This window comes from Dermacentor silvarum, chromosome 7 (genome assembly GCF_013339745.2).
Source record: "Dermacentor silvarum isolate Dsil-2018 chromosome 7, BIME_Dsil_1.4, whole genome shotgun sequence".
Classification (NCBI taxonomy): Eukaryota; Metazoa; Arthropoda; class Arachnida; order Ixodida; family Ixodidae; genus Dermacentor; species Dermacentor silvarum.
The window spans coordinates 39919789-39940746 of NC_051160.1; the positions used below are offsets into that span (position 1 = coordinate 39919789).

General features: G+C 47.8%; 1 protein-coding gene across 2 annotated transcripts in view; it reads left to right on the forward strand.

Moving 5' to 3' along the window:
- Positions 1–211: 211 nt before the first annotated feature.
- Positions 212–20958, forward strand: part of LOC119457931 (ATP-binding cassette subfamily G member 4-like) — a 96850-nt gene continuing 76103 nt past the window's right edge. The window contains exon 1 of one of the 2 annotated variants that reach the window (XM_037719697.2): positions 212–349. The gene's annotated coding sequence lies outside the window, so the exon portion shown is untranslated. Of the gene's footprint in view, positions 350–10871; positions 10986–20958 lie in introns of those variants that run through there. The other variant, XM_049670564.1, reaches the window with a different exon arrangement.

Here is a 20958-nt window from a genome sequence, read left to right on the forward strand (position 1 = left end):
TTGGCACGCGGTGCATGGCCAGTCCTTCGCCGAAACATGTCTCGAGGTTGCGCGAAAGCGGGAAGATAAAGCACGGCTTCTTCTTATCGGAGACCCCACTTCCGACACGCACTTCTTCATTGGAGAGGAGGGGGAAAAGTGATAGCGCTTGTCTTTCTTTTTTTCGGTTTTGGTTTTCGTTTGCATCTGCACTTGTTACTTGGCAACTGGTGTCGTAATCGGTCGCGCAACGTGAGTTTCGCTTAGGCCACTTTCGCCTGTCTGCAGATGCGGGGTTGCCCAGAACGCCCCTCGCGTCCGGCGCAAGCAAGTATACAAGAAGCGAGCCTCCGACCTGTGGCCAGTTTGGGTGAGTGGTTGTTTACGATTGCGTCGCAGTGAATCGCGCAGGTTATTCGCGGAGCGTTTGTCGCTCCAACGACTTGGGCGGTTTCTACAGCTGTCGCGTATCACGTTGGTTGAGCGGATTACGTTCCTTAGAGTACTTTTTTTTTAATCGTCCTCTCGCAATCAGAATTTATGGCGTATGATCTTCGTAACTATTTTAGGTGGGTACAATATCTAGGCTAACTGGCATGCTACAGTGCGTCAGATGAGCTTCCCTGGTGGTTAACGTTAATCCTCGCATAAGGGATGGAGTAAGTAATCTTAATCAAATGATGCTTGAATTGTCATAGCAGTTTTTTTTTCCTTTATTTATTTACAATACTGCTACTCTCATTCGAAAACGTGGCAGTTTGACGATACAGTTTATATTCATGTATGTGAGTACGCAGGATTTAAGTGTAAAATGGTTGAAGAACATCTAGGCAGAAGAGTTAACTGAAAAAGGGGTAAATAAACCGCAAACAATTGCCCGAGGACGGTAATATAAGAAGGAAGCTGAGTTTAGGAATTCGAATGCATATTTCCCACGAGAGCTAACTAACATGATATTAAGAAAAAACTAGTAGTGAAGAGAACGTATGTAACCAGTTTTACACGTAATAGGAACGAGCGGAAAGATAACACTTAACACGTCAAGAAGTTATGCAGTTGTATGAAAAGATGCGTTTAAAACACACACACTTTGAGAAAGAGACTCTGCAATGGCTTCACGAAAAGCCTTACAATATACTGTATACAAAAGACGTACATGGAAGTAGCGTACACAAATATGTTTCTTATGTCAAACGCGTGACGTCTTCAATTAATTTTTTACTTAAAACACTCCACTTGTGTTTATGTGTTTTCTTCTTGAAACCGTAGTTTACTGGAGCTTGTTTTGAAAAGCCTCTCGGCATATTTTCCAGATCTTGTACGCCGACCCCATTGGTTATTTGCATGTCTTTGGGAACATGTGTGCGTGTGACTGTGTTCTTACTTATAAAGCTGTGAATTCAGAATGGAAGCGTTGTATTGATTGATATAAATGGTATCGCACTCTTGATATATGATTCTCGTTACAGCTTCTCGAGTGTTTTATTCTCCTTACACCTCGCCATCTTTAAGGAAAGTCGTTCTGGAAGGATATTATACCGGGTGTTTATTTTTAGATCCAAAATGTTTAAAAATAGACTGTGGGAGATAGCACAATGCTAACCCTCGATCTTAATTACTCGATCAAGCGGCGACTAGTTATACGTGAAATCAACATGCTTCATTAAATAATTGGCATGGTTACCTTAATAAACTGTTCAATTAATTAATTTACGGCACATAATTCAATCTACGAATTATAGCCGGTGAGTTCACAAGGCTTCTCCACTTGGAACGAATTCTCAGGACTGCACCAGTTTCGAGATATTTTCAAAGTGTCCAACTAAATGCACAAAGGTAATTAGAACACCAATGCATTTCGTCGGGTACTTGGAAAATTAATATCTCAAAACTTATGCCGACCAGAGAATTCGTTTCAAGAGGATAGTCTTGCGAACTGACCGGCTATAATTCGTAGATTGAAATATGTGCCCTAAAATAATTAATGAAGAAGTTTATTGACGCAATTATGCGAATTATTTAATGGTTTAGCCATTGAATCAGAAAGTTAACTAGAACACCAATGCATTTCGTCGGAAACTGAAAATAATATCTCAAAACTGGTGCCGTCCAGAGAACTTGTTCCATGTGGATAGGCCTTGCGAACTTACCGGCTATAATTCGTAGATTGAAATATGTGCGGTAAAGTAATTAATGAAGAAGTTTATTAGCGTAATTGCGTTAATTATTTAACGAAGCATCTTGAATTCTCGTAGAAATAAGGAGTACCTCATCGAGTAATATAGATCAAGGGTTATAATTGGGCTTTCTGCCACAGGCAATTTTTAAAAATATTGGACCTTCCAAAAAAAAAAAACACCCGGCATAAAGGAAAGGGACACGAGCTTCTTTTTCGTAGGAGGATTGAAAATTGAGATCGTTGGTACTTTTGAAACGCATTTGGAGGAGCGTTAAACAACGCGACAAGACAACACAAAGGCGCAGACTATAACAACCTGTTTTTACTTGAAAGAACATCTATACTAAAAGACGATGGGCGCACATAGTGAAAATCCGTTCACTGCAACCCAAGTGCACAGCCATGTCACTCGATCAAAGATTCAACTGTGCAGATAATTGAGTTCTTTGTGTATATATATATATATATATATATATATATATATATATATATATATATGGTGTCCCAATTATGGTGCATCAAGATGTTAAAATGTGCAAATGCCACGTAGCTGGACAGAACCCCGGCATTGTTGTGTGTCATCGCTTGGAGATACCGAGATTATTTTTGCATTCCTCCTAATTACATTACATTACCTCCTAATTAATTACATTACAGTCTCAATTAATTAATCAACTTCCCAAATATTATATTTAGATGAAAATTGTCCTGAGAAAATTGTAGAGCAACATGAAAAAAAAAACGGTACACCTTTCTGTTGCTCAATACGTGCTACATAAAGCGTTTTTCCGATGCGTGAAAGAAGCCCGCGAATACACGCAGTGCCTCGAGCGGCCATGAGCAACAGAAACCTGTATCGGGAGTTTTTCATGTAGCGGTGAGGAAAAATGATATATATTATTTTGCTACTTCTGCGACTTTCTTCAAAGACAGACCATCCCATCCCGGATGTATAGTATAGCTCGGGTAGTCGCTCATGGCGTGGCTCGGGGTATTTCCCGGAATACCTCGGAGTAAACACGTAGTACGCAAATAACCTGCGCGAGTTCACGGAAATTAATTATCGCGCTAAAATCCCCAGCACGTCGTTTGTCAAGAAGTTAGCGAGATCCCCTGACAAAGGTCGTTCCCTCAGCAAAATGCTGTTTCTTCGACGTAGCGTTGCTCAGGTGTTTGCGCGCTTGCATGGTCGTGCATGCAATGGGTGCCCATGTGTGCCTGTATGTTTACATTTAAGCGTTTCAACGAAAAACCCCGGTCTTTGGATTCGTATCGTTGTTCTATGCATATTTCCGCAGAAATTTCGGTATGCCCATTAATTCAGCTGGGGGTGATTAAATGTGGCTGAACAAGGAATGTCTGTCGAACCAGCTTATCGAAAAGGGGACGTGCCTTCATCAGGGTAGAAATTACTGACGAAGCAGTTGCTGCTCTGGCAAAAGACACTGGTCTCCTTGCTGAAATGTTGGCTCCAGCAACATTCCATGTTCAACAACTGTTAATCACTTTGAGCTCACGTCTTCCTGCCGAGATGTCTTGTTTAAGCGTCGAACTGTGCGAGTTGTAATTGCAAATACGTGTTAGCTAACCAGCGCAGAAACTCGCATTCATATAAGGACACACACAAACGTAGACAGAGTGCTGTCTTCCAACCGATTGTTACTTCCACACAAGCACATTGGAATTCACCTAAGAGACTGCGGAAGTAAACCTAGGTTTCAAGACTGCGCGGTTTTGGGAAAATGTGCCGACCGAACTACGTGGGAAACTTTTGAAGCAGCTGAGCTTCCGCGGCTTGGTGGTTATTGTGTAAGCACGGCCTGGGTAAAATTGTCGCATAAATAGCTGAAATTTCAGTCACGGTCGTGCAGGGTGGTTGAGCTCGTGAATTTTGTTCTGCTCTATATATATTTGTGCGTGCGTGCGTGCGTGCGTGTGTGTGTGTGTGTGTGTGTGTGTGCGCGCACGTGTGTGTGTGTGTGTGTGTGTGTGTGTGTGTGTGTGTGTGTGTGTGTGTGTGTGTGTGTGTGTGTGTGTGCTGCGCGCAGTGTGTGTGTGTGTGCGCACGTGTGTGTGTGTGTGTGTGTGTGTGTGCGCACGTGTGTGTGTGTGTGTGTGTGTGTGTGTGTGTGTGTGTGTGTGTGTGTGTGTGTGTGTGTGTGTGTGTGTGTGTGTGTGTGTGTGTGTGTGTGTGCGCGCGCGCGCCGTTTCCTTGTGTCCTTGTAAGAATGTGATTTTCTTTTCTGGTTAGCTAATATGTTTCCGCTGTCTTGTTTTGATCAGTTGAATTCTACCAGATACCGCGGAGCGCAGCAGCAAAGTTGCAGATGGGCTCCTCAACATAGCACAAACGGTCGAGGTAACCTGTACGGGTTCTTCAGAAGTATTGCTTTAATGGTAAAGGCACATTCGGCCTGGCGAGATACCAGGGCAAAACTTGCAGCTCCTCAATAGACAATCGCGTAAATACCAACTTTTTTTCTTCTTTCTTTCCATGCACATATATGCCTCTTTAAAGGGACGATACGAAGCGTAATAATAGTTTGGCTGTATTAGAGGACTGTTCGTATTGCGATAGCAGTTATCTGGACACTCCAGGCGGAAATCCACCACCGCCATCGACGTCGGCGTCACCGTGATGTTCGGTATCAAGTGCAAACAAGATAACATCGTCGCCGCGCGACATATGATGTCGCGCGCCGTGTGCTGGCTCGATCTGGCGCGCGCTAGGGAGGAAAGCGGGGAGGTAGCGCGCCGTCTTTAATCGCGCGCAACGCACCGGGGGGCAGGGAGGGAGGCGTTCTACATGGGCGGAGGCTGCCTATGGCGCGGCCGCGTGCGGCCCCGCGGGCCCTATATTGAAGCCGATCTTCGATGGGGACAGAGTGCGCCGAGTGTGAAAGCTTCGTCTGCGCTGTGTTCTCGCCGCTTAGTTCGCGTTGAAGGCAAAGACAGCACAAAGGTCAATTCGCTGGCTACGGCTACCGCGCTTCCTCACTGCAATGTTAGCTTCCCCCTCCTACCGCGTAACCAGACTTCGTTAATCAGAAAATTCGCAATAACGAGGCTGATGGCAGTGCTGCCCTGAGGTTCCCGCGCAAGGTTCCCGTGACGTCACGTCTTTCTGCAGCGTCTATACTCGAGATTATGGTTCACTGTTTACCGGTGATGAAGGAACCCATTGTATTCCACAGGAACGAAGGATCAATCTATCCTGTATCTAAACTTTTGCGGCTCCAAAATGACCAAAATGCGAGACACTACGTTAAAATTTGTGACGTCACAGCAACATGCCGGCGTTGAGATATTGATGCAAAGTTCAAGCAGAGGAACGTTTTCCTTGATTTTCTACAGTAATAATAACCAACTTTGTTGCACTAAATGAATAAAAATAGTGTTTTGAAACGATGGTTACCAGTCTGTACTTATTAATAGTTACTTTTATGTGTCTCATTAACATGCGTGAGCATTGCCAGGCATACGTAGAAGGAGGGCGTGACAGGATCGCAGTTGTCGAGAGCTCTTTCTTTAATCAGAATCAGAATCTTCAATAAGTTAGAAAGCAGGCTATGCGGCCATATCGTCGTGCGACGTATCATTTTGCACGCGTTAGAGAAACCGCGTAAACCCAAGTAAGAAAGCAAGTAAGAAAACAATATTATGAAAACATATCTCGCCGCCAAGGCCACTGAAGATACGCAGGAGAGATTCCACGCACAGTCAGGGTCAGAAAGAGAAAAAGGAGAGAAGCATTTGCACGCGCTTCTTATCGCCCGATAAAACCGGCTGCACATTCAGTCCGCTACGAGCCGTGCGAACGTGACTACCGGATAGCTAGACGTCCTTGCTGAGATGACCGAATGTTATTGACAGTCTTCTTTTTTTGCGTTATAAACACAGATTGTGCAGCGTGGATCTAGCGCTGAAGTGCAAAAACGTTTGTCCCCTTAGATTTAGGCGTACGTTACTGGAACGCCAGGAAGTCGCAATGGATCCCAATATGGCGTGCCTCATAATTAGTTCGTCGTTATTGCACATAAAACAACAGAATTTATGTTTAACTTCTTGCATGTAATTGAAGCAGACCTAGCCCCGCTTATTAGGTTCTTAGTACGAAAGTCGCCAAAAAAGAAATCAAAATGAGTGACCATATGTTGCTGACAAGCTTTTAATCAAAATTAACGCGTAAGTGTAATGAACGCAACGTGAAAACATGCAACAAACTAGGCCCGTGCCTTCTACTTTGTCATGCCGAAAATTGCGTGCGGCCCAACAAACACGCCGCGCGATAGCTCCGCGAGGTTAGATTATGGCAGCAACAATTACGTCCATTACAAACGAAAGATAAAGACCTTTGCGAAGATTTCTTTTTCTTCGTGTTTTAAAGCAGGATAAATAACGAATGAGGGCCTTTCCCTCGCTTTCTCTCTCTCTCGTTGCACGAATTACGTAGAAGAGGGAGCAGCCAACCACACATGTATTAGAGACACGTCTAAATTCTGTGACAGCTGACGTCGTGAAAGAAAGGAGAATACTTGCGCATTTATTCAGAAACCTTCTGCTTGTGCAACACGTGTTTCTTTCTTTCTGACCCAAGCCCACAATCTGCCATAGTACAGCCAGAGAGAAACAAACTCTGTCTCAAAAGTCTTCTCGAGAGTCAATAACGAGAGAAAAAGAGAGGACTCTACTGTAAATATTGAATCATTGTCGACAGGCATGCTTGTATTCCCGTCAAAGAGATATGACCATCGCATGCTTCGCAATGCGCTGAAAGTTTCCTTTAAACCGAATCTTTAATTAAAAATTTAATTCTGGGGTTTTACGTGCCAAAACCCTGATCTGAGTCATGCCGTAGTGGGGGACTCCGGAAATAATTTTGACCACCTGGGGTTCTTTAACGTGCACCCTCAACGCGCGTGAAACGGGCGTTTTTGCGTTTCGCGCCCATCGAAATGCTGCCGCCGCGGCCGGGATTTGATCCCGCGACCTAGTGCTTAGCAGCGCAAAACCATAGCCGCTAAGCCACCACGGCGGGTAAAGCGAATCTTTCTTTGCGTTCTGGTTTAGCGTGGCCTTTCGTATGCTGACTGCCGTCGGCTGCTGACTTGGTCATATCTCGGCGGATATACTTGCGGATACGCATAGGAAGGTTATTATATGCGCACCGAACGCAAGTGCTAGCAAACGGGATTAAATGACCACTGTTTGCTGACGGAAAACGTAGCGCCAGTAAGCACGCCTCCGTCCTGCGCAATGAAAGAATGAATTCCTAAAATTAAACCTGAACCTATAATGTCGGGTTATCGGTACCTATATAACCAAGCTGACCTTTTAACGAAATAGCGCATTATATTCAAATGATTCTTCGACTTAGTCATTCGGTGTGTGCCGTGGGGTGTGCGCCCATTATTGGGCAATCATGTGGAACACAATGGCTATAGAAGGCTTAACGCTAGCTACATGCGGGTCGTACTTATCTGTGCATACGCCAGTCACTATACAGTGCTTATCTCTAAGCATCGCACATCGCCTTCGTTCTTTCGACGTCGCTGCGTAGACGTTTCACACAGTGCATTCGCGCGATTCAGAGAGAGAAGGATAAATGAAAAGTGGGGAGGTTAACCAGGACTGAGCCCGATTGGCTAACCTGCACAAGGAGAAAGGGAGAATGGAGCCAAATATTCGGCATAGCTTGTGAGCAGTCTAGAGCATAAACATGAAAATTGCGCGAGAATAAATTTTTGACATTGGGCGTGCATAAACGTGGCATGATATTTCACGTTGCATAGAACGAAAGTAAACACAATTGCACGCATCGTCATTAGTTGTAAAGCAGTTAAATAAACGCTTCGCATCAGATAGATTCCAACCTGCGCGCTCAATCTAATTTTTTTTTCTTCTGCTACTGCTGCTGCAGCTGTTGCGTTTGAGCAGTGTGCTCGATCAGGCAGGCACGTGCTCTGACGCGATCGTGACCGGCAGGCATAAATGAGGCGGTTGCAGAAAGCCACTATATTCAATGCAATTAACAGTGCTACGGCAAACCGTCTACTCAGATAAAAGGCCGTTGAACGGGATACGTGCAATTTCGAGCAGCAACGGTTTCAATGCACTTCGCGGTATGCTGAAGCAGAAGTTTCCCGCAAACTGGTCTCAGCGTGAGCAAGGCTGGGCGGGGAGCTCAGGAACGCCTGAGCGGTTATTTTCACCACAACGGCAGCCCAGTTTTGTCATTGAACAAGCAGCGATATAAACCATACTGAATATAACACTATGTGCAATATCATATTTGGTCACTGTTTGCACCTTTCTCCTGTGAGACATTTTGTGTGCCTGCACTTCACACGTGGTGTTTGTGACATTTTTGTTGTGTGTCATTTTATCAGACAGTTTTATGTCTTGTGGCAGTCTGTATTCCATTGCTGTATCAGTAGTATTTCCGCCCCTTACGTGTCATTTTAAAATGTGTAATATTATAATGCCTTCTCTGTTTACATTTCTGATATCATGTAGTGCAATTCCATGCCATTCATGTGAAAAAAATTGGCAGCGCATCTTTCCTTCAGGAGATGTTAGGCGACATTTGTGATATTAGTAATCTATAATATTATGAACGTGTAATTGGCGAAGATATGCTTGATATGTTAGAATTATTATTTTGAAGAACGGCACATGTATACACTGTGGCACATATGCAGTGACCCAAATTGGCGTTGAAGAGTGTCATCATACCTGCGAACTCTCCCAAATTTTTTTTTACGCAAAGTTTCTGAATTTGGTTTTGTTTTACGAATTTACGATTGGTTCCGTCAAGTTTAAAGAAACATATCTTGATTCTACTGGCGAAAAAAGTGTAGCTCGTCGGTCTCCGACAACATCCTTGAAAGTCCTTCTTTCTGACTCCGAAAGTACGAGTGACGAGTACGTCCTTCGAGCAAACATTTACTGTAAATAACATTTCCCAAGTTTGCTGCAGCTTTCGTGCTGTAAATAAAGGTGATTCATCGTTTATAAAGCCCGCATGTAGGTGCATGCTCAAGGCAAACTCTTTTTTTTTAAGCATGCGCGCTACTCCTCCCCCCTTCCAGTGTTCAAGGATTGTTTACAAACTTTGAGATTCCCAGGCTCGCAGGTCTGCGTTGATTGATGAGCGCACATACCAAGTGGTACATGCGCAATGACCCAAGTGAGCGTGAATATAAACGGTTAGATACATAGAAACCGGAAACCGTGTGAAGTATCCTAGCAATTTTGATGACATTAATAGCGTAGGTGGCAGCATCTATTAGTGCTAACATCTGCTTATTTATCCGTTCAATAGAAGAACAGTCTTGTTTATTTTTTGTAATTTTTGGAATCGTTTTTCTCACAACAGCTAATAATATTGCAGTCGGTAGGCATTAGAGCGTCCTCTATTTCTCTCTCTCTCTCTCTCTCTCTCTAAGATAAAATATCGGCAATTCTAGTAACAGGGTTATGCTAGATACGCAACTTCTGCCTCGCAAGCGGTTTAAGCGTTTAACGGACAGTGTTTGCTAACAAGTGAATTCAGCAATCGTATAATTAATAAAACGTTGTTACTTATCTTTTATTTATTATTTTTTATTACTTTTTACTTATTTTTTATAATGCATATGTTTATATGTAAATGCCAGCTTTTCTGACATTTCTGGTACCGAAGCGCGTGCGTTACGAAATACTTCAGGCATATCACGCTAATGTCGCATGCTAACATCTCATATAACGCAGCCATCTCATATAACGCAGCTAGACCTGTCTTTATCACCCTAGAGCGGGAGCCCCGCTGTTATCAGCGCCACCCGAGTTCTAGACGTGCGTTATAAACGGAATCAGTTGCGTCACGTGTGTGTGTGTGTGTGTGTGTGTGTGTGTGTGTGTGTGTGTGTGTGTGTGTGTGTGTGTGTGTGTGTGTGTGTGTGTGTGTGTGGTGTGTGTGTGTGTGTGTGTGTGTGTGTGTGTGTGTGTGTGTGCGCGCGCGCGCGCGCGTGTGTGTGGTGTGTGTGTGTGTGTGTGTGTGTGTGTGTGTGTGTGTGTGTGTGTGCGCGCGCGCGTGTGTGTGTGTGTGTGTGTGTGTGTGTGTGTGTGTGTGTGTGTGTGTGTGTGTGTGTGTGTGTGTGTGTGTGTGTGTGTGTGTGTGTGTGTGTGTGTGTGTGTGTGTGTGTGTGTGTGTGTGTGTGTGTGTGTGTGTGTGTGTGTGGTGTGTGTGTGTGTGTGTGTGTGTGTGGTAGGGTGGAGGGACGAGGGTATATTCGTGTACGTATTCGCCCCTCCAAACAAACATTAGAGCTCTTAGCTCTCAATTTGATTATGAATATCTCCGGAACACCGCTTTAGACGTGTCAAAGAAAATTGACATGCCTTCAAGAGAGAGTGAGGAGCTTTTTATGAGAGAAAAGTGGACAACTCGGCCTGAGAGATGTGACTGTATCCTGCTACTCCGCGCTGGGAGAAGCGTTTGCGGCAAACGACAGAGGCAGAGTAGGAAGATGAAGGTGGTATGACGAAGATGATGATGACAGGTGTTGCGCAGTCTACTGTTTCTGTGTCACCCGCATACGCATGATTCACGGCCCATCCACATTGTCGGAGAGGAGTCCATGCTTCTGGAGCGTAGCCAGGATATTGTCTATGGCATGCATCATTAGCACGGTTGCTCGCGCCACAGGGGCGTTTGGGTGAGATAGAAGCTGCTGCAGGGCGTCGATGATTTGTCGCTGCCTCGCCACGGTTACAGAGTCCGATGGGGACGTCTCGCAGCACTCCTGTTCTTCTCGTTGATGTTCGGAACTCCGAGCCCGCAGTTGTAAGCGTCACCATGTATTTGTTTCCAGACTTTTGCTACTCACGTTATTCGTCGGCGAGTTTCTCTTCAAGTTTCTAATATAAAATATATCATAGTCCGAAAAATTCAAAATGTTATTTCTCAGGTTTGCTTCACAAGTGCGCTTGTTAACTTTACTTGTTAGCGGAAATTGGGCCCGCCAAAACGCAAAATCCGCCTCAGGCGTTTAGGGCGCTCTCGCGTGTATGCAGCAATCAGCAAGAAAGACATGAAGTTCTGGAATCCTGCTTTATTCTTTCTACACAAAGAAATAAAAGAAACAACATTAAAAGAAGCTGAATGAATGATGACGGTGTTAAAGTTCTGAGTGGGCGAAAGTGTCTCGGCAGCGTGTCGAGATGTGGCAGCTGGTGCGCTGGCTCCTCGGACAGCCTCGACCGCGCTCGGCTTTGTAACCCCAAGCCCTGGCCATGCCCGTCTCATCAGGCGGGAGCTTCGCTGTATAGGGAACTCGTTTCCAGCACATAAGCGGAACTTCTGCCCGCCTGGTCCGAACGCTCCCAACTTGCCCTCAGCTTCTTGTTGCTGCTGCTGTTGTTGTAGGGGTGGTGGTGGCCTCAACACATGGGTCATCCCACGATAAGGATTGGCCCCACTGTAGGTAATGAAAAGTGCAAACAAAGGACCAAACTACTAGAAGAGAAACTTAGGCGAGTTGGTGGGAATTCATGTTTAGGAAAGTAACAAGCGCTGGATAGACAAGGACACGGGCAAAGAAGCTCAGTGTAGTGTTCTTATTTGCCTGTGTCCTTGTCTATCCAGCGCTGCTATTTTCCTAAACATGAAAGGACCAAATAATAAAAAACACACAATCAAAGCGAACACCGTGTGCAACTGAAGCAGAACTAAATTTTGATAGGACTTATTCACAAGAATGAAGGCTTCTTGCTCCTGCTTTCTCTTTCCTCACGTTGCTTGTCCGCTCCGATCTTCTTGCAAGGTTTTTTGTTCTTCCTTTTTTTTCGTTCTTTCTTTGCGCTGGTACACTCAAACAACACCTCTGCACACAGTGTTTGCGTAGCTAGCACAGCCTTTTTGTAAAAATTGCGGATTGTTTGGCTTGGGGATCCTTGTAGATAAGTTCTTCCCTATCCTCGTTTCGGGCGTCGTCCATAAAAAATACCATGCAATTTCGCTGGGAGAGCGGAGCAGTGACATCAATATAGCAAGGCAGAAAAGACGGCAAGTCCAACGCACTTCTTAGAATCTATGTTAAGCGAAGCTTTGCTGATACGTTTAAAATAAAAGCTGGTTGAAAGTACTATATGATACGTGCAATTTTATTTTATTTTCAATTACGCGATCGCGAGCACGAAGCTGCACATCCATTTTATGGAAGAATCGTTCTTCTATCTTGAAAGTTTCTTGTCGCTTGACTTGGCGGTGACCCGCGTGCAACGTGTTTGTGTTCTGCGTTGCGTTTTGCTGCATATGAAATACGGCCATGCTCAGCAAGGCCCTTCTTCTCGCCACAAGGCTTAATTGTTGATCAATGGCAGAGGACTCTGTCGAACATGAAATATAATGATGGTTGTGATTTTTATGATGATGCTGATTATGGCCGCGGCTATGATGACGTGATGATGACGACGTGAGTGCTGGAGTACATAATATTGATGAACGCTTCATATAGCCGCTGAAAAGCAACCTAGTTTGCGAGGAAAGTGATGACAAAGCATCTGATCAGCAAGGAAAAGGGTGAATCAAAGATGCTCATGGTGCATTAAGGTATGCTACTGTTCTAGCTGGTATTGATCCATGATCCATCACGGTGCATATGGGGAAATATCAGCTCTGTTTCTTGTGATCGGGTTAGTACGAGTATGCCAAAAGCCACCTACAAGAACCTGCAAATCAAAGCGTCGTAGTGTATAGAAGGAGATTTCAGATGGTCAAGAAAACGTTGAGTTTTCTGTTGAATTCCGACCACGCCATCATTAAAACTCGAGTTTTATATGAGCCCTCGTCAAAATTTTCCACGTGGCGCTGTTTGTTCGTGATAATTAAACTTGCTTGCCCCCCCTGCAATGTCAAAAGAATTCTTCATAAAGTACTAACGCCCGCCAACAAGCAGACAAAACAACTGGCCTCCATCAAGGTCGGATTGAAAAACAAGGGGTTAATAAACGTCCGCGCCACCTTCTCCCACTTCGCCGCAACCTCGTGTGTCCAGATTCTTCAGGGGGTATAAAACCAACCTCAGATAGCAAAACTGGTTTGCGTGGTTTGGTTTATTGATACAATTGTACACGGGGGGATAAAGAGATATTGTCGCGATGCACAAATCTCAGGAGCTTTCTTATAGAAGCACCGCGCCGTACTCGGGAGAAGGAACCAGAGAGGCGCCAACAACAAGAATCTCTTCTTCTTCTCTAGATGCCCTCCGGAATCTCGAGCAGCCCGGTCGTCGTCTTTGTCGGCGCCAGGGTGCACTTGTGCACGAATACCGACGCGGCATTACCCTCCCTCCAGAGCGAGCATCGTCCCGATGCTGATCAGATCGTGGCGGAAAGACTCGTAGTTGATAGCTTGGCGGTGTCCACTTCACTCTGAATGATAAGGCTTCATGCGCACTACATGCACTACCTCAGGCACCTGTTGACGGCGTTTCGAGCAGCATGAACCATCACCAACCACCTCGTAGGTCACGTCGCTAATACGGCGTAGAACCTTGTATGGTCCGAAGTACCGGCGTAGAAGTTTCTCCGAGAGCCCTCGGCGTCGGACGGGAGACCAAATCCAGACTCTTTCCCCAGGCGTATAAGCGGCAAATTGGTGGCGGAGATTGTAGCGTCGTGCGTCGCGTTCTTGCTGACTAGTTATCCTGACACGGGCGAGCTGTCGTGCTTCCTCGGCGCGTTCAGTGAAATCTGCGGCATCTGCATCTGAACCATTGCAGTCATGAGGCAGCATAGCGTCAAGCATTGTAGTGACTTCTCGACCATGGACCAGAGCGAACGGCGTCATTTTCGTTGTTTCTTGGCGTGCCGTATTGTATGCGAATGTGACGTATGGTAAGATTGTGTCCCAGTTCTTGTGCTCCACATCGACATACATGCAAAGCATGTCTGCGATGGTCTTGTTGAGGCGCTCGGTAAGCCCATTTGTTTGTGGATGATAGGCCGTCGTCTTCCTATGGGCTGTGCCACTCAGCGTGAGCACAATTCGCAGGAGCTCAGCTGTGAATGCGGCTCCTTTGTCGGTTATGATGATCGCTGGAGCACCGTGTCTGAGGACAATGTTCTCGATAAAGAATCGTGCTGCTTCAGCTGCCGTGCCGCTCGGAATCGCCTTGGTTTCCGCATATCGGGTTAGATAGTCCGTCGCGACTATGACCCATCTGTTGCCGCTGTCAGATAGTGGAAAGGGGCCCAGGAGGTCTATGCCAATTTGAGCAAACGGCGTTTCTGGTACTGGAACGGGGTGCAATAGCCCAGCGGGTTTAGTCGGTGGTGCTTTGCGTCGCTGACACTCAAGGCATGTCCTCACGTAGTGCTTCACCTCTTCCGCGAGCCTAGGCCAGTAGTAGTTTTGTTTGATTCGTGCTAGTGTTCGCGTGTAACCAAGGTGGCCCGAGGTGGCTTCGTCGTGGCAGGCTTGCAAGATTTCGCGGCGCAGAACTTCGGGAACTACCAGCAGATGGCTCTTCCCTGTTGGAGAGAAGTTCTTCTTATAGAGAACGCCATCGCGCAAACAGAATGAAGGTAGACTCCGGGAAAATAATCTTGACACCTTCGTAGCTCGCCCTTCCAAAAACTCGATCAAGGTGTTGAGCTCTCGGTCGGCTTGCTGTTGCTGAGAGATGGCGGCTGCATCAACAATCCCTAAAAAGCCTGCGCATTCATCCGCATCTGCGCTCGGTGATTCAATAGGTGATCTGGAGAGGCAGTCGGCATCGAGGTGCTGTCTTCCCGATTTGTACACCACTGTCATATCGTACTCTTGAAGCCGTAAGCTCCAGCGTGCCAAACGTCCGAGCGGGTCTTTCATATTGGTCAGCCAGCAAAGCGAATGATGGTCACTTACTACTTGAAAGGCGCGGCCGTATAAATACGGGCGAAACTTCGTGACTGCCCATACGACGGCCAGACATTCCTTCTCCGTGGTTGAGTAGTTGGACTCGGCACGTGACAATGTTCGACTTGCATAAGCAACTACTCTTTCGGCACCGTCTTGCCACTGAACAAGGACAGCTCCAAGGCCCACGTTGCTGGCATCGGTATGGATCGCCGTTGACGCATCCTCGTCAAAGTGAGCGAGTACTGGCGGAGTTTGTAGACGCTGCCGTAACTCGTTGAACGCCGCTTCTTGCTCCTCTCCCCTGTTGTGTCTGGCGGTCCTTCGGGGCACAGGAGGCCGGCGCCGACTCAGACGCTCCAACCTGGCGCCCCTTTCTCGCGGCCGAGAATTGTCACCTGGGACTGAGGGATTAGCAGTTGGTCTCCGGGCTACCTCATGCGTGGCTAAACGGCAGCGTCGCCCCTTGGTGCGGTCCCGTGAATTACCAGCGCCGCCCGAACCACAACGAGGTCCGGCGTCGATTGCGACGCGCCAAACTGGCGCCCTTTCGAGACAGCCACCGCCCTCCCTGATTCCGCGAACTGGTCGCTATGGAGAGGCGAATCTTGAAAGGGGCCAGTGTCTGGCAATCTCGGGGGAACGACATCAACGTTCGGTTCCCAAGGTGTCAACCGCTGCCTATGTTCGGGGGCGACCTAACAAGATTGGAGGCGGAGCCCGGCGGGAAACGACGACACATCACGTGCGGGATATGGCCACCTGATCCAAGATGCTGATTGGCTAAAAGAACTACAGTGTATTCCCTCGTCGAGTGAAAGAGGGAAACGAAAGGGATAAAACAGGGGACTTGAGTGTTGTGAGAGACGCTTCACCATGTAGAGACGCTAGAGGCTTGACCATGTAGAGTACGCTTGACGATGTAGAGCACGCTCGACCATGTAGAACGCTCGGAGATGTAAACGCTACCACATGCAAAGATGTTAGCACGTAGACGGCTCCAATATCATGGAGCCCATCCTGTAATATACCATGTACAGTGTATATAAAACAGTTTTCTAATCTCCCTGGATAACTCCTCCTCTCGGCACCTGGCACGGCATCATACATGCAACCTTCGTGGACCCGCGGACAATCACCATCGCAACAGTGGTGGCAGCGGTGGGATTCGAACCCACGCCCCCGAAGAGACTGGTGGGCTGAGCGACTAGGGGCACTTCTCCCGTTTAGTGTCGGCGCGTGTTTTATGCATTGCTTGTCCGAGGAGAAAGCGCGCGACTACGACAGGGCTAAGAGGGCTTTGTTCAGGCGCTTTGGTGTAGCATGGCAGGCCGACTTCGAAGGCCCAAAAGACAGTGAAAAAGCCGAGCCTGTCGAAGGTAACATTAGCACTGAGAGGACTAGTGTAGAAAGCTTTCGAAAAGGTGTGATGCAAATGGCACACACACAAAGCGAAGAGAGCGGCGGATTTCCCGCACCAGAAACGGAAGGCCCTTTAGGCCAAGTGTGTACGGCGGCGGCAATTTCGGCCAGCCTGCCAGACAAGGTCACGCATTGCTTCTCGAATAGGTCGGAGCAAATGCTGAGGGAACCGGGAAAATCCATCTCCAGCAAGGGAGCTTTCAGGGCAAAAGCACGTGAGGAGACTCAGAGACTGATAGGCGCATTCCCTATTGAGCAGCGGTTACAGGACCATGGAACGATTCCAGAGGCAGCTGTAAGCAGTGATGAGTTAGACGTGTTAGTAGCCGGAAGCGAGGTGAATGCGGTCACCGAAGAAAGCGGTGGTTTTCCCGCCCTAGAACCAGGGGCCGATTTCGAAGGCCAAGATGGCAGTGACAAAGATTGTTCAGACAGCGCTGAGAGGGCTGCGGTGCCCGTCGTTAACGGACACAGTGACAAGCGCGAAGAAACAGCTGTTTCGCCATTTAGCGAGGCTGTTCTGGAAACAGAGGTCGACTTCGAAGGCCAGCAAGGAGTTTTGCATGCTGTCGACGGCAGTGATAGAGCTAGGCCAGCTGAAGGTAGACTTCATGACAAGCCAGCTTGCTCAATGGTCAAATCTGGTAATGTTCTATTACAAAGGCAGACGCACTGTGAAACCCGAGAGGGCAACGAAATTTCAAGTGCGTGTGCTGATGCCGCAGGACCAACGAAGCATGCCAAACATAAAAGGCGTAAGCGCAGGATGCGAAAGGTGGAGGCGGTCAGGGCGTCTCGAGTCAAACGTGCGAAGCGCCAAGGCGACATTGGTAAACGCGCTAAGATCATGATCCAGCCAGATAATGTGAAAAAGCGCAGGAGGGTAACTCCCAAGCTTAGGCGTTTGCTGAGGTCAAGGATCGGCGTGACGCACGTCGCGAAAAGGCGAGTCTCGCGAAGATTCAGGCGTAGTGACCGTCGCCTGACCGCAACGCGTAAAGTGCACTGTAGACAGAGGGATTGTAACTGTCGCCTAACCGCTTCGCGTACAGCGCATTGTAAGCAGAGGGACAAAGGGAAGCGTCCTGTAGGCTGTTACAATGGCCGAGCACTCGCGGGGGAAAAGAAAAGGGTCTGCCTAGCAGATAATGGGACAGTGCGCGCACGGGTCTGTCAATGCCTCCCCCTCCCAGTACTTGGAAGCGGCTGTTCGAAAGTCGCAGCTACAAGGTGTGTCAGGCAAATCAGCGGATTTTCCCTTCTTCGCGACAGCTACTTGCGAAATCCCCGGAATGCGCGACCCCCTCGAGTGCGTTTGAAAGAAAGGGGTGCGTTTGCGGCCCGAAAATAGAGAAAACAGGAAGACGGGTAGGATTTTTTTCTTCTTTTGTATTCTGTCTGCCCGAGATTAGTTGAGTTTTGATAGTTTGGCAGGCGTAAAGAATGCCGCAGTTTTTTGGTATGTTGTTAACCTTTTCGGCTCAGGTTAGACACACGATTTAAAGGGGAGTGTTTACGCGACGACAGCTATAAAAGTAAAATGCAAAATGTCAGTTGCATATCGTTTGGCATGTCATGCGCAAGTTGCGCAAGTTAATAAGCTCCGCTTTTGCACGAGTTTGTAATAAGTCGTAAATAGTTTGCCCATCTGTTGGCAATATTGGCATTATGTAATGATTATGTAGCTTTCTTGTGCTAAGTGTTACGGACTATGAATTACTGAAGGCCAGCTCTCCCTTCGCCTTCCTGATCTGTGGAAGCTCTAATTCATAATTACTTAGCTTCATTACATAAAGCCAGTTGGTGTCTGTTTGGGAAGACACATCATCGGAAGTTTTGGTACTTGTCCGGATCAACGAGCACCTTGTGTTTCAGCGTTTTCTTTAGATAGGGGGCAGTCAGATTTTTGGAATTGATAAAGTCTGGCGATGAGAGTGGCTTGCAGTGGCGCTTGCAGCATTGTGTGTGGCTGACAAAGGTCGCTCCTTGGAGCTTGGAGCTTGTCATTTCTGCAGCCCAGTCAGAGCCCACCTATGAAGAGGCCTTTGGTGGAAGATCATCATTCCTGGAAGCAGCGGCCCCATGGGGTTGAGCGAAGCCGGCATCAAACCGGCCGAGCTGCATGGAACAACTCGACCTCCCGATGCATCATCTGGCGGCGGGGGTGCTGTTGTGTCTGGCGGTCCTTCGGGGCACAGGAGGCCGGCGCCGACTCAGACGCTCCAACCTGGCGCCCCTTTCTCGCGGCCGAGAATTGTCACCTGGGACTGAGGGATTAGCAGTTGGTCTCCGGGCTACCTCATGCGTGGCTAAACGGCAGCGTCGCCCCTTGGTGCGGTCCCGTGAATTACCAGCGCCGCCCGAACCACAACGAGGTCCGGCGTCGATTGCGACGCGCCAAACTGGCGCCCTTTCGAGACAGCCACCGCCCTCCCTGATTCCGCGAACTGGTCGCTATGGAGAGGCGAATCTTGAAAGGGGCCAGTGTCTGGCAATCCCGGGGGAACGACATCAACGTTCGGTTCCCAAGGTGTCAACCGCTGCCTATGTTCGGGGGCGACCTAACAAGATTGGAGGCGGAGCCCGGCGGGAAACGACGACACATCACGTGCGGGATATGGCCACCTGATCCAAGATGCTGATTGGCTAAAAGAACTACAGTGTATTCCCTCGTCGAGTGAAAGAGGGAAACGAAAGGGATAAAACAGGGGACTTGAGTGTTGTGAGAGACGCTTCACCATGTAGAGACGCTAGAGGCTTGACCATGTAGAGTACGCTTGACGATGTAGAGCACGCTCGACCATGTAGAACGCTCGGAGATGTAAACGCTACCACATGCAAAGATGTTAGCACGTAGACGGCTCCAATATCATGGAGCCCATCCTGTAATATACCATGTACAGTGTATATAAAACAGTTTTCTAATCTCCCTGGATAACTCCTCCTCTCGGCACCTGGCACGGCACCATACATGCAACCTTCGTGGACCCGCGGACAATCACCATCGCAACACCCCATACAAACGCAACGTCGTCTCTAGTGAGGCGGGTGAGTGGAGAGGCGAGATGTGCAAAATTGGCAATAAATCGTCGGTAATAAGCGCAGAGACCCATGAAGCGTCTGACCGCCTTCTTATCCGTAGGCCGAGGGAACTTTGCGACTGCTGCAGTTTTATCGGGGTCAGGCTTAACTCCTTCTTGACTAACTACATGACCCAGAAACTGAAGCTGTTCAAACCCGAAGTGACATTTTTCGGGTTTCAATGTGAGTCCCGCGGACCGTATGGCTTGAAGAACTGACAGCAGCCGCTTTAGATGTTCTTCGAAAGTGGCGGAAAAAACAATCACATCGTCGAGGTACACCAGGCATGTCTTCCACTTCAGACCGGATAAGACAGTATCCATGAGCCTTTGAAACGTGGCTGGGGCCGAGCATAAGCCGAAAGGCAGAACCTTGAATTCATAAAGCCCATCAGGCGTCACGAATGCCGTCTTCTCTCGATCACGCTCATCTACCTCTATTTGCCAGTATCCACTCTTAAGGTCCATAGAGGAGAAGTAGCGCGCATGCCGTAGCCTGTCTAAAGAGTCGTCAATCCGCGGCAGCGGATACACATCTTTCTTTGTAACATGATTCAGCTTGCGATAATCAATGCAGAACCGCAAGCTACCATCTTTCTTTTTGACAAGCACCACAGGTGATGCCCATGGGCTGTTCGACGGCTGGATGACATCATCCTGTAGCATCTTTTCAACCTGCTGCTGTATCGCCTCGCGTTCTTTCTGAGCTACACGATACGGGTTCTGTCGGATGGGTCTTGCTGTCTCCTCCGTGATGATGCGATGCTTTGTCAGCGGCGTTTGACCAACTCGCGACGTAGACGAGAAGCAGTCCTTGAACTGTTCAAGCAGTTCCATAAGCCGGTGTCGATCTGCAGGTGTTAAGCTCGGTCCAATATCGACGGCAGGTGTGCATGGCGTTGTAGGAGCCTTGGCTTCTCCTTGCATAGCAAAAGAGTCTTCAGTGTGGTCGATATCATCGAGATACGTGACAGCGGTGCCTTTACTGATATACCGACGTTCGTTTGTGAAATTTGTCAATAGAACATCTGTACGCCCGTCGACTAAGGAGACGATGCCACGGGCGATGGCGACTCCTTGGCGGAAGAGAAGGGTGGTTGCATGTTCCGCGACCGCTTCTTTGGTGAGCTGTGTGCCACAACTGACGGAAACAAGGCTGCAAGACAGTGGCGGTATGCAGACGTCCTCGTCGATAATACGTAAGGTGCGGCGCTGTCGCTCTGTTCCACTGGCCGTGTCGTTAGCAGGAGAAAACGTTACTACGCCGTCGCGTATGTTGACAACGGCACCATACTCTCTTAAGAAGTCCATGCCTAAAATGAGTGATTTGCAGCACTCCGGCAGAATTACAAATGTGGCGACAAAAGCAGCGTTCCCGATCGTGAGCCTTGCAGTACATTTGCCTGTAGGAGTCA